General features: G+C 36.4%; 1 protein-coding gene and 1 long non-coding RNA gene across 4 annotated transcripts in view; one reads left to right on the forward strand and one right to left on the reverse strand.

Moving 5' to 3' along the window:
* Window positions 1-12976, reverse strand: part of ROBO1 (roundabout guidance receptor 1) — a 1215767-nt gene that overhangs the window by 765620 nt on the left and 437171 nt on the right. The window lies entirely within an intron of this gene.
* LOC138849258 (uncharacterized) lies at window positions 1765-11420 on the forward strand. The gene is made up of 2 exons (XR_011387792.1): window positions 1765-2398; window positions 10843-11420. It is a non-coding gene; the product is annotated as an uncharacterized lncRNA (long non-coding RNA).

Consider the following 12976-nt stretch of genomic DNA (forward strand, 5'->3'; position numbering starts at 1 on the left):
TTTTATTTCTGTTTAACTATGGCAGATGTGAATGAATATAACAAAAAGAAACCTCCCCTCTGCAAACCTTTGTCCATAGTATTTGAATGAATGGTTAATAAGAATTATAATTTATGGAATTACTTAAATTTTATGGCTTCTGTGCTAACTGTTCTCTACACTGGATTTTTTTTTTCATAGTTTACTTTTATTGGTACTCCAGTCCAGGCAACAAATATGAATGATTTCAAGCGAGTAAGTTTTTAAAATTTTTTTAAATCAGGGAGAACATATGGTATTTGTCCCTTTGGGACTGGCTTATTTCACTCAGCATAATGCTTTCCAAATTCCTAACAGGGATCACTTTTCAGTTAAAATTTAAACACCTAAGAATAACTGTGTGTTAATTACAGAGTTCAACCAATAGTAATAGAACAAAAAAAATACTAAAATGGATAAGGTATTACATTGTACATTATCAGTTTGCACCCACACCAAAACACAAAGTGTAAAACACTGTTTCAGTACTAATTAGCATTACTTCACATTGGACAACACATTAAGGACAGAAATCCTACATAAGGAATAAGTACACAGTGACTCCTGTTGTTGACTTAACAATTTGACACTCTTGTTTATGGCATCAGTAATCACCCTAGGCTCTAGTCATGAGTTGCCAAGGCTATGGAAGCCTTTTGGGTTCGCCGACTTCGATCTTATTACGACAAGGTCATAGTCAAAGTGGAAGTTCTCTCCTCCCTTCAGAGAAAGGTACCTCCTTTGGAAGTTCTCTCCTCCCTTCAGAGAAAGGTACCTCCTTCTTTGATGTCCCATTCTTTCCACTGGGATCTCACTCGCAGAGATCTTTCATTTAGTTAGTTTTTTTTTTTTGCCAGAGTGTCTTGGCTTTCCATGCCTAAATACTCTCATGGGCTCTTCAGCCAGACCTAACTGCCTTAAGGGCTGATTCTGAGGCCACAGTGCTATTTAGGACATCTGCCATTCTATGAGTCTGCTGTGTATCCTGCTTCCCATGTTGGATCATTCTCTCCCTGTTTTTATTCTATCAGTTAGTACTAGCAGACACTAATCTTGTTTATGTGATCCCTTTGACTCTTAGACTTATCAGTGTGGTCAACTGTGAACTGAAATTTATCACTTGGACTAGTGAGATGGCCAACAGACACGTGAAAAAATGTTCAAGATCACTAGCCATCAGGGAAATGCAAATCAAAACCACAATGAGGTTTCACCTCACCCCGTTTAGAATGGCTCACATTCAGAAATCTACCAACAATAGATGCTGGAGAGGATGTGGGGAAAAAGGGACACTAACCCACTGTTGGTGGGAATGCAAATTGGCTAAGCCACTATGGAAGTCAGTCTGGAAATTCCTCAGAAATCTGAATATAACCCTACCATACAACCCAGCCATCCCACTCCTTGGAATTTACCCAAAGGAAATGAAATTGGCAAACAAAAAAGCTGTCTGCACATTAATGTTTATTGCAGCTCAATTCACAATAGCTAAGACCTGGAACCAACCTAAATGCCCATCAACAGCAGACTGGATAAAGAAAGTATGGGACATATACTCTATAGAATACTATACAGCCATCAAAAACAATGAAATCCGGTCATTTGCAACAAAATGGAGGAATCTGGAAAAACATCATGCTGAGTCAATTAAGCCAGTCCCAAAGGGACAAATATCATATGTTCTCCCTGGTTGGCGACAACTAACTGAGCACCAAAGGGGAAACCTGTTGAAGTGAAATAGACATTATGAGAAACAGTGACTTGATCAGCCCTTGTTCTGACTGTTGATGTACAATGTAATACTTTATCCCTTTTCGTATTTTTTTTTTGTTCTAGTACTATTGGTTGAACTCTGTAATTAACACACAATTATTCTTAGGTGTTTAAATTTAACTGGAAAGTGATTGCTGTTAAATATAAGTGTGGGAATAAGAGAGGGAGGAGGTGTACAATTTGGGACATGCTCAATCGGACTTGCCCCAAATGGTGGAGTTAGAAACGTGCTAGAGGATTCCAATACAATCCCATCAAGGTTGCATGTACCAATGCCATCTATACTGGATTTTTAAGTCTTACATCAACTTCATTGTGCAGCCAGTATTATTATTTTTTTTTACATAGTTAAACAGAGCTATTGAATAGCGTGTTCAAGGTCAGGAATTTGTAAACAATATAATTTCTAGAACTGGGAAATGTGATTTCAAGGAGAAATGTATGTAATATTGTTTTGTTTCTGCTTGACCTTCAGTCACACATACACGGGTGCCTTATGGACAACAGATTGTTTCTCAGAGTTCAGGAGGCTGACAAATTCATGATCAAGGTCACTGGCTGAATCCTGGCAAGAGCTGTCTTCTAGTTTGCAGATTTCAAAGAGCAGGTAATATAGCTCTTTGGGGTTTCTTTTATAAGTGCACTAAACCGAGTCTTGAGAGTTAAGCCTCACGATCATTTCTCTACCAAAGATCCAACTCCTAACATCATCACCTTGGTGATTAGGATTTCAACATATGAATTTTGGAAGGATACAACCATTTGAGTCATAAGAGAGAGGGAGAGAGCGAGAGAGAGCACTCAAATGCATTTTCTTCTGCTGGTTCACTCCCCCAAATACTCACAACAGCTATGGTTGGGCCAGGGTCAAAACTAGGTTCAAGGAACTCAGTTGAGGTGTCCCACCTGTGTGGCAGGACCCTATCTATCTGTTTTCCAGTATGTGCACTAGCAGGAAGCTGGAATCAGGATTGGGACTTGGACTCAAACCCAGATGTTCTGTTGTGAGACGTAGGTATCCCAATTGGATTCTTAACCACTAGACTAAATGCCCATCCTAAATTTTAAGTTCCTTAGGTATAAGCACTTTTCTATACATTAATGACATGAAGGTCATTGCCCAATGAATAGTACAATACAATAAAATACTAACTCCATGGAACCTACATTCTATAAACATATACAATAGGATTCTAATATCTGACAAATGTGTAGAAGATAGATCATAAAAATTACCCTTACAAAATGTAAGTTGCCTTGTTAAAGTTGGTAGAGTGCTCCCTCATATATATTGGGATTTTTGAAATTGAGAACTGAAATTCTCTATGCAAAACTATTATGAACATATAGGTGGATTAAGGGGTTGATCAAACTAAAGTTAAACATTATCCTTTAATAAAACATGAACTATCTCTAAGTTCTACTCTCCAATTCAAAAACATTTGGCATCTTTCGCTATACCACTTGTAAATACAAAATAAATGTTCTGGATTGTCATGCTTCTGTTGGAGGCCAATTTGTAAGGTTAACTGCAAAGGGCACTGAATGCAGCTTTTTTTTCTCATGTTCAAACATTTCTAAAACTGAAGTATTGATAATGTACTTTTGCTAGAAAGTAATTTCCATTTGCAAAGTTTTTATCCACACTTTTTCCTAGAAGTTTATATTCTCTTTTCAATAAGTGATTTTTTACAATAATTTTTCAAAATGAACATCCACTGCATACTTACTCTGTAGCAGACACTGTTCCAAGTATTCTACAATACTGTAATTTGTACTCAATGATAGTCTTTCCTTTATTTGTCATGGTCATCTTTTATTGAGAGAACTAATTTTTATATGTACAACAGGATTTTATAACATGTATACACTTAGATCATGCAGTAGGCACTCAACACACATTGGTTTCTTCCCCCATTACTCTTTTGTTTAAAGTCACAGACTGCAATTCAGCAAGAACTGCAATAGGATGAGGACTGAGGTTTCCCCCTTTGAAAGTAAAACACTGTTATTACAGGCTAGAGTGGGATGAACCCCCTAGTAAGCAAGTTTGGAGACCAGGAAAGTTCTATTTTAGCTTGTACTGCAATTTTGTTTCTTCAAAGTAGGGCTGTTTCCTGTTTCACATGTGGATCAAAGCAGAGAAAGGAGAACTGGATATTTAAGAAGGATTTCAGTAAAATGCATGAGTCTGTATTCAAAAACAAATACCAAAAATCTAACCCAGAGTTTGAGTATAATGCAATGTATTGAGTATGTACTCATATATTATTTCTCATTTTTATCAGCTGAAGTCAGTTTTCCAAACTGTAGTGAGTGTCAGAATCACCTGAGTTTTTGCCGAGAATTTTTCACTCATGATTGTGTTTGGGATTCACTAATTTGCAATACTAAAAGATTCCAAGATGCTGTTAATGCTACTGGCTTGCAACCACAATCTCACGACCACCGGCTTAGATAATGTGCATAGATCTGGATTAATAGCTGTTGTGGCTGTGCCCTACTTGAACAAAATATGCTATAGATCAGACTTAACTGAGGTGCTTAGGTGGTCACTTTATAGGCCACATTTGATTACTTTGTCTCAGGTACTGTGATAAAGCAAACAACATGTACACACAATCCTCTTCCTGAAAAAGCCTTCATATTAAAAGAGAACACAATCTTCTTCAGAATTAGATCAACAATAAACATAAAGTATAACTGGAAGTCAATAAGGAAAAGTCAGTTTGTTAAACACCATGAATACCCTGAGCATTGTGGAAGCATAAACAGAAGCAGCTAGCCTCTTCTGGGAGGTCAACAAATGCATCAGCAGTGACAGGGTCTTGAAATGAGTCTTTGATATTGTAGGACATGGAGGCTCACATAGACTAGAAAGAGCCATAGGCCTTAATCTTGTTCCTGACAAATGCAGGCACTTACTGACAAAAATAACTAGGTCAGAGAGTGTAAACTAGATCATCAAAAAATCCATTCCCTTCACTAGAAAATATAGAAGTGTATTTCCTGTTTATTGACAGCAGGCGGTAATGGTCACCTGTATTTGGTCCTCTATTGGTCCATTTGCCCATAAGATTTTTCTGGGAACTGTGTATCTTTTTTATTCACATGCTTTTAGACAGGGGATGACACATAATGGGGACTCAACAAATTTTTCATGAATGGAGAAATGGAAGAAAGGTTCTTAAAAGCAACACCTTTTAAGACAATTCACGTTTTTGATGATTCTTAGAGTCAACTTTAAACAAGCAGAAATAATTATACATGCATTCTAAATTTGCATCAATTTTTTTCTTTTAAATCTTTCAAACTAATGAGATAGACAGGTAGGAAACATTTTGGTCAATTTTCTTTAGAATATCCATCAGATAAAATTTTAGAATTCTAATGTATCTGATGGATTCTAATGCCTGTTGGATTCTAATGCACTATTAAAAGCATACATACATACATACATACATTAAACCCTACTATATCAAAGGTAGCATAATTTGGTCAAGAGTAGAATATACATATTTTAAGTGGCATATCCGCACTTATTTCCAATCAAAATTATGAATTAACTGAATTTATTTATTAAGCATTTATTTCTGCAGAAAATTCTCTACACATGCACCTGTCTGTGAATGAAGTTACTAATTAGATCATCAATTTCAGAGCCCACGCACAAATGGAGACTGGTAACCACCATTTGTAAGAGTTGCATAATAGAACACATAGATTAAAATTATGCAACTGTCAACTGGTATAGAACTGAGCATCATTTGTCTGAGTTTATATTCTGCCTATATATTTTAATATACCAAAGAAATAGAAGCCTTCTTAATTACAGTTATTACAATCAACTTTTAGAGAATCAAATCTTTTTCTCTATTAGGAAAGCCCAGGTATAACTGAAACAACCAACCAATGTTGCATAGCAGTCGTGATTCAAGTTCCAAATTATGCATTTTCTTTAACAGATGTATGCCCCACAGTAGTGTTAATCTGTTTATTGCTTTAGTAAATCCTCAAGTATTTGCCTAACTACCATAATTCTTCTGAGAAGACAAGTTCCTACAAGGATTGTGCATGTGCAACAAGTGCAGCAAATGAAAAGAAATTATGTTTTTAACTGTGAAATTTCAACAGATGCTGCTTAAGTAATTGAACAAGCAAAGAACACAAAGGGTGGTTGGATGGAAAATTTTGACTAAACACCAGGATATTTATGCCCTCCTCTCTGCTTGGCCTCACACTAGCCATGACGCTGCAGGTGAAGAAAAATTTCAATATTTCTGTGCTCTAATGGTACTTGTTACACAACATCATGGAGTTCAACAGAAATCTATTTAGCATTTAGTGCCTGCTTGGAACTTAAGGGTCAAATCAGCGAGAAGGTTCTTGATCTCATTGAAATGTATTGATCAAACATAAAATTGATAGAAAAAACATTAATACATAAAAAACACAAAAACTGAGTAAAACTGTAGGGTCTATAAATCACATACGAAGAGGCAGGCAGTGAAGGAGGGGTATAGCTAATTTAGATACTTGGAGAGCAAAGAACTATTTCTGAAGAGTGATACAAATTTGAAACCTGAGTGGCAATAAAGAGTTCTAGGAAAAGAATTTCCCCTCAGAGGAGCAAGGACAAAACCTTTGAGGTATATTTTGAGTGTTGCAACAAGATATAGATGACCACATAGCCAAAACATAGTGAACTCAAGAGAAAACAGTGCCAACTAATGGAATACCATTGTTTTGTACAACATCAGAGTGGAAGTCAGGATCATGTATAAACAGCACATTGTAGCCCAAGTTAAAATACTAGAATTTCAACCTATCTTTTTTTTTTTCCAATGAAAAATTCTTGGGAGTATGAAGCAAGGAACTTCTTCTGACCTATGTGCTGTAAAATATTGCACTTGGTTTTCTGCAGAGAATGACCTTCAGGGAGATAAGACGATGAATAAGGGGATCAGAGAGGAGAGTATTAGAATCTTCAGGGTGAGAGTTGATAGTGTCTTAGGAAAGCATGGTAGCAATAGAGCAAAAAGAGGACAGACTGAGAATCTATGTTGGAGACAAAGCTGATGATTAAAAATGTATAGATTCTAGAAGTTTTAAACACCCAATCAGTAATGATAATAAACTTATTATGATATTGATTTATACAAAATTTGGGCACAGTAATACTTTGAGCCTTCATTAGGCCCCTGTGTTGATTCTTTTTTTTTTTTTTTTAAGATTTATTTTATTTATTTGAAAGACAGAGTTACACAGAGAGGTAGAGACAGAGAGAGAGGTCTTCCATCTGCTGGTTCACTCCCCAGTTGGCCGCAATGGCCGGAGCTGCACCAATCCGAAACCAGGAGCCAGGGGCTACTTCCAGGTCTCCCACGCAGGTGCATGGCCCAAGAACTTGGGCCACCTTCTACTGCTTTCCCAGGCCACAGCAGAGAGCTGGATGGTAAGTGGAGCAGCTGAGACTAGAAGTGGCGCTCATATGGGATGCCGGCACTTCAGGCCAGGGCCTTAACCCGCTGCCCAACAGCACCAGGCCCCACAATGACTCTTCAAAGACTGATTAAATATCTTGGTTTGATAAATCCAACAAATGATCTCATGTTATATTGCCATACATTATTTTTACCTCAACCTTATCCACCCGAAAATGTGTCAATATATTTTGGAGAAAGCATTGTACATCATATAAATTAAATCCTGGGACCCGCACCGTGGCTCACTTGGTTAATCCTCTGCCTGCAGCACCGGCATCCCATACGGGCGCTGGGTTCTAGTCCCAGTTGCTCCTCTCCCAGTCCAGCTCTCTGCTGTGGCCCGGGAGGGCAGTTGAGGATGGCCCAAGTGCTTGGGCACCTGCACCCGCATGGGAGACCAGAGGAAGACCTGGCTCCTGGCTTCGGATTGGCACAGCGCTGGCCAAAGCAGCCATTTGGGGAACAGACGGAAGACCTTTCTCTCTCTCTCTCTCTCTCTCTGTCTATAACTCTACCTGTCAAATTAAAAAAATAAATAAATAAATCCTGATAATCCATCAAACCTCTTCTAAAAAGGTAATAATATCTTCTCAATGTCAAAGAGTATCTTCTGATTTTAAAATTATGTAAATATTGACTTAATGGAAGAAAACTTAAAGGATTTTCAAATATTCAAAAAGTTCACCATAAAAGAAATCTAACATATAGTGATATGTGAGAGAACACAGGGAGAAAAATCAATCTGAATTGTCATGTACATGATGCCCTTCCTACAGAGAACACTGGAGAACTTTTCTACTTCAGGAGATAAAGGTTATTTTTTTGAAATATTTTAAAGCTAAAAGTAATTTGTCCTTTTGGGATTATTACAGGATTTTGTGATGCTAGAAAGCTACAAGTGACCATACCTATCAAGGCCAAATTCAACAAATGACTTTTATATATTGGTAGTATGACATAAGGAAAAAGAGTATTGATTCTAGGCTGAAATTCTTGGGTTAAAACCCCAGTTCTGCCACTTAATCTGTGTGACTACCAGCAAGTCAGTTAACCTCTCTGAGCCTTCTTTCTCAACAAAGAGGGACATTGTGATGCTTCAATGAATTTTTTATGTACAATATTTAACATACAATAATCATTTAAAAATCTTATTATTTACATTATACATAGAGGATAGATAGAGAATTGATTATAATAAATAGAAATCTTAAAGAGTTAATTTTGTCAATAGAAGAAGCATTTTAGGACTATTTTGCATAACTGATGCTGGAAATAATTAAAATTTCAAGACTTGGCTTTCTTTGAAACATTGGCCTAAGGAGTATTTCATTCTGAGAGAAATACTGTAAACAGGTTCAAATCAAATAAGTAACTGACATGGTCATTATTAAATGTAAAATGCATATGAATATAAAATGTACGATGCATATAAAATGCACTTTGTCAAGTTAATTTTTACTTAGTAAATGTACACTGAGTATAAGTTCATTTCCATTAAAAATAGCTTAAATATGGAATGCATGTTGACAAAAAACATATTAAGCATTTGTTTCAAAGTATCATTTGTATTTGGATTGTTTTGATTTTATTTAAGCAGAGTTCATGAGTTCCTCTGTGTCACTGTCTTCGTCAAATCATACAGATGTATCATGACCATTAATCAACATAGGATAAGTGAAGATGGATTTCCTAAAATAAATTTTAAAAATATGGCTGAGACACAGGAAAAAATGTACTGATGTCTTCTATCCTATGGGAATAAATCACCATTTACTTCTTTTTCTGTGTATAAAGCAATAAATTGCATAGTCAAAAGGTAGAGAAGAAAGTAGAAGCCTCTTGATCCATTGTCTAGTACCCACCAATCCTCAGCTAAGGGCTCATTCTTTGGGAATGATTCATATGACAGCTAAAAACCAACAGATACAATCTGCTTCTTTTCATTTCCAGTTGACAGTACAGCAATGGAAGTAGTACAACTTTGCATGAAGCAGAGTAAGATGGATCTGACCATGTTTTAATTACTTTGGTGGACTAGAATACATGAAATTTTCTATGCAATAAAAATAGACATAATGAGAAGAGCCACAATTTGTCATTCTTCTAGAACTTATGAAAAATAAGAGACTTTAACTAATGAATTTAATCAAAATTGAATACATGTAAAATATGACTTACTGCCTTTTATATAACAAAAATTCATAGGTTAATTAGCATGATCTGTTTTTATAAATTGAAGCTGCATTACAAAGTCACTATAAACAAGATCAAAAGAGTTAGACCCAGCACAGGCTTTATTTTAATTGAAAGGTTTCATAAAAATAGCATCATTTTGTGTGAATAAACACAGGCACCCTGTATAATATCCTTGAATTTATATCTTATCTTTAAAAAACATATTTAAAGAGAACAGTGGGATCTCTAGTACCTTGTGCTTCCCAAATTTCAGTTTCAAATAAAGGGATAATTTAAATGTTCAAGTGAAAGACATTTAAATCTGTTTATCATGATTTTTCAAAAGAAAGAATGCAGGGTGTTTGAGTCTAAGTATTGCTCAGGAATTGTATTGAGGCAGGATTTTAAAAATAGAGCTCCTGAAAATCAAAACAAAAACAACCGGTAAATTATAGTTTTATAATCCATGATGTTAAAAATATATGAGTTTACAGATTTCCAAGGACAGAAGGAGCCATAAAAGAAGTCTAATAAAAGTTAAACATTCTTTTGTGAAAATCTCTTTAACAGGTGATTTTACAGGTTCAGGAGGAAAACATTCTAGTAAGGATAAACTATTCCATAAACTTTTACTTTGTTAGGAATTCTTCCTTGCATTTGGTAAAAAGTTACTTCCTCATTGATGCCTGTTCTTTCTTCTTGGCAATAAAATAATTTGTTTACACTTCCTTCCACATTGCAAATCTTGAAAAAAAGTTTAATTTTCATTCTTTTTACGCTAAAACTTTTCTTATTTAGATCAATCATCTGCAACTCCCTGAGCCATAGTAACCACATAACAAAACTCACAAAGTCTATCAATATTCCTCTCACTATGTATGACTCAAGACAAGACAAATGTCTGTTTGAGTTATCACTGCCCTTAACAAGTCAAAGTTCGGAGACCTGGTTTCTGGAATGATACCATCACTTTGACCTTGGAATTAGTTTTCTCTTATAAAATAAGATAGAAATAATTATTTCTTATGCTTTAAAAATTTGCTGGCTGTCTCTTAGTAACATAGAATTATAGTAAGCATAAAAAATACACTTGAGAGTGTATGGAAAACTGCAAATCAATATAAAATTGTGGCATAGATGTGTTGTCATTATCTTTCAGCATTCTATGAAAAAAATCAATTCAGTCTTTTAAAAATTATATCAGACTAAAAATCCACTATTTACTGATGAACTGTTTATAAGTGAGATAAAATAAAACCAAATATCCATTTAGAGATTTAGAGTCTAGTGAGTCTTCATGTCATATAAATGCTTTACTTCTAATGTTTTATTTTGTTGATATGACCATTTGAGAACAACTAATGAACTCTCTTTTTTTTTTTTTTGTCAGGCAGAGTTAGTGAGAAAGAGAGACAGAAAGAAAGGTCTTCCTTCCATTGGTTCACCCCCTAAATGGCCGCTATGGCCGATGTGCTGCACCAATCCGTAGCCAGGAGCCAGGTGCTTCCTCCTAGTCTCCCATGCAGGCGCAGGGCCCAAGCACTTGGGCCATCCTCCACTGCCTTCCCGGACCACAGCAGAGAGCTGGACTGGAAGAGGAGCAGCCAGGACAGAACCGGCGCAACTGGGACAGAAACCCGCACCCCAACCGGGACTAGAAAACTGGGTCCCAGCTCCTCAGGCAGAGGATTAACCCAGTGAGCTGTGGTGCCAGCCAAGTCTAATGACTCTTATACTAGGGAATTCTCCCTCTATAGTCATTCAATATTATGTGTGTTATTATTAAATTTCCTCTGTTGGTTTCAAATCACTGTTCTGTGGAGCAATGGTTGACAAATGTTGTTCACTGTAATCTACTATCTATTAAATGAAGCAAATTTTAAACAATTTATATATTTTGTTTCTAAACTATGTGTATATGTACTAACATGCTGATGAGTCAATTAGTAAAATTAGTAATTTCTAAGATACTCAAAGTTTAAATGAAATTTTATCAATGGTTATAAGTCAACATGTTTTAAAACATCCCTACAAGGTGGGCATGTGGTACCATGCTTAAGATTCCACTTGGGACACCCACATTCCACATCAAAGTGCCTGAGCTCAAGCTATATCTCTGCTTCTGGGTATTTCTTCTTGTTAATGCTCACTATGGGAGACAGGATGTGATAACTTAATTCCCTTGGTCCCTGACACTCCTGTGAGAGAACCGGATTGAATTATTGGCTCTTGGCTTTGGCTTGGCCCACTAGTGGCTGAGCCAGGCTTTTGGGGAGTAAGATTGTGGGTGAGAAATCTCTCTTTGTCTCCCTTTATATCTCTCCCTCTGCCTTTTAAGTCAATTTTTAAAAACTTTAAACATCCCCACTGCTGTATATCATGAGATGGCAAACTTAGGTTAGAAAATCAAATCTGGCCAACAGACTGTTTTCTATAAGCATATGCTCTCATAATGATTTTTATATTTTCAAATGGTTGATAGAAATCAAAAGAATAATACTGGGATATGTGAAAATTATATGAAGTTAAATTTTTATTATAAAGTTCTATTGGAACACAACCTCGCCCATTTTTTTAACTTTTATATAATGAATATAAATTTCCAAAGTATAGCTTATGGATTACAATGGCTCCCCCCCATAACTTCCCTCCCACCCACAACCCTCCCCTTTCCCGCTCCCTCTCCCCTTCCATTCACATCAAGATTCATTTTCAATTCTCTTCATATACAGATCAGTTTAGCATACATTAAGTAAAGATTTCAACAGTTTGAACCCACATAGAAACACAAAGTGAAAAATACTGTTTGAGTACTAGTTATGGTATTAAATCTCAATGTACAGTACATTAAGGACAGAGATCCTACATGAGGAGTAAGTGCACAGTGACTCCTGTTGTTGACTTAACAACTGACACTCTTGTTTATGGCATCAGTAATCACCCTAGGCTCTTATCATGAGTTGCCAAGGCGATGGAAGCCTTTTGAGTTCACTGACTCTGATCCTATTTAGATAAGTTCGTAGTGAAAGTGGAAGTTCTCTCCTCCTTCAGAGAAAGGTACCTCCTTCTTTGATGTCCCATTCTTTCCACTGGGATCTCACTCGCAGAGATCTTTCATTTAGGTTTTTTTGTTTTTTGTTTTTTGTTTTTTTCCCCCAGAGTGTATTGGCTTTCCATGCCTGAAATACTCTCATGGGCATTTCAGCCGGATCCGCATGCCTTAAGGGCTGATTCTGAGGCCAGAGTGCTGTTTAGGACATCTGCCATTCTATGAGTCTGCTGTATATCTTGCTTCCCATGTTGGATCGTTCTCTCCCTTTTTGATTCTATCAGCTAGTATTTGCAGACACTAGTCTTGTTTATGTGATCCCTTTGGTTCTTGGTCCTATTATTATGATCAACTGTGAACAGAAATTGATCACTGGGACTAGTGAGATGGATTGGTACATGCCACCTTGATGGGATTGAATTGGAATCCTCTGGTATGTTTCTAACTCTACCATTTGGGACGTCAGCTTGAGCAT

Source organism: Oryctolagus cuniculus, chromosome 4 (assembly GCF_964237555.1).
Source record: "Oryctolagus cuniculus chromosome 4, mOryCun1.1, whole genome shotgun sequence".
Classification (NCBI taxonomy): domain Eukaryota; kingdom Metazoa; phylum Chordata; class Mammalia; order Lagomorpha; family Leporidae; genus Oryctolagus; species Oryctolagus cuniculus.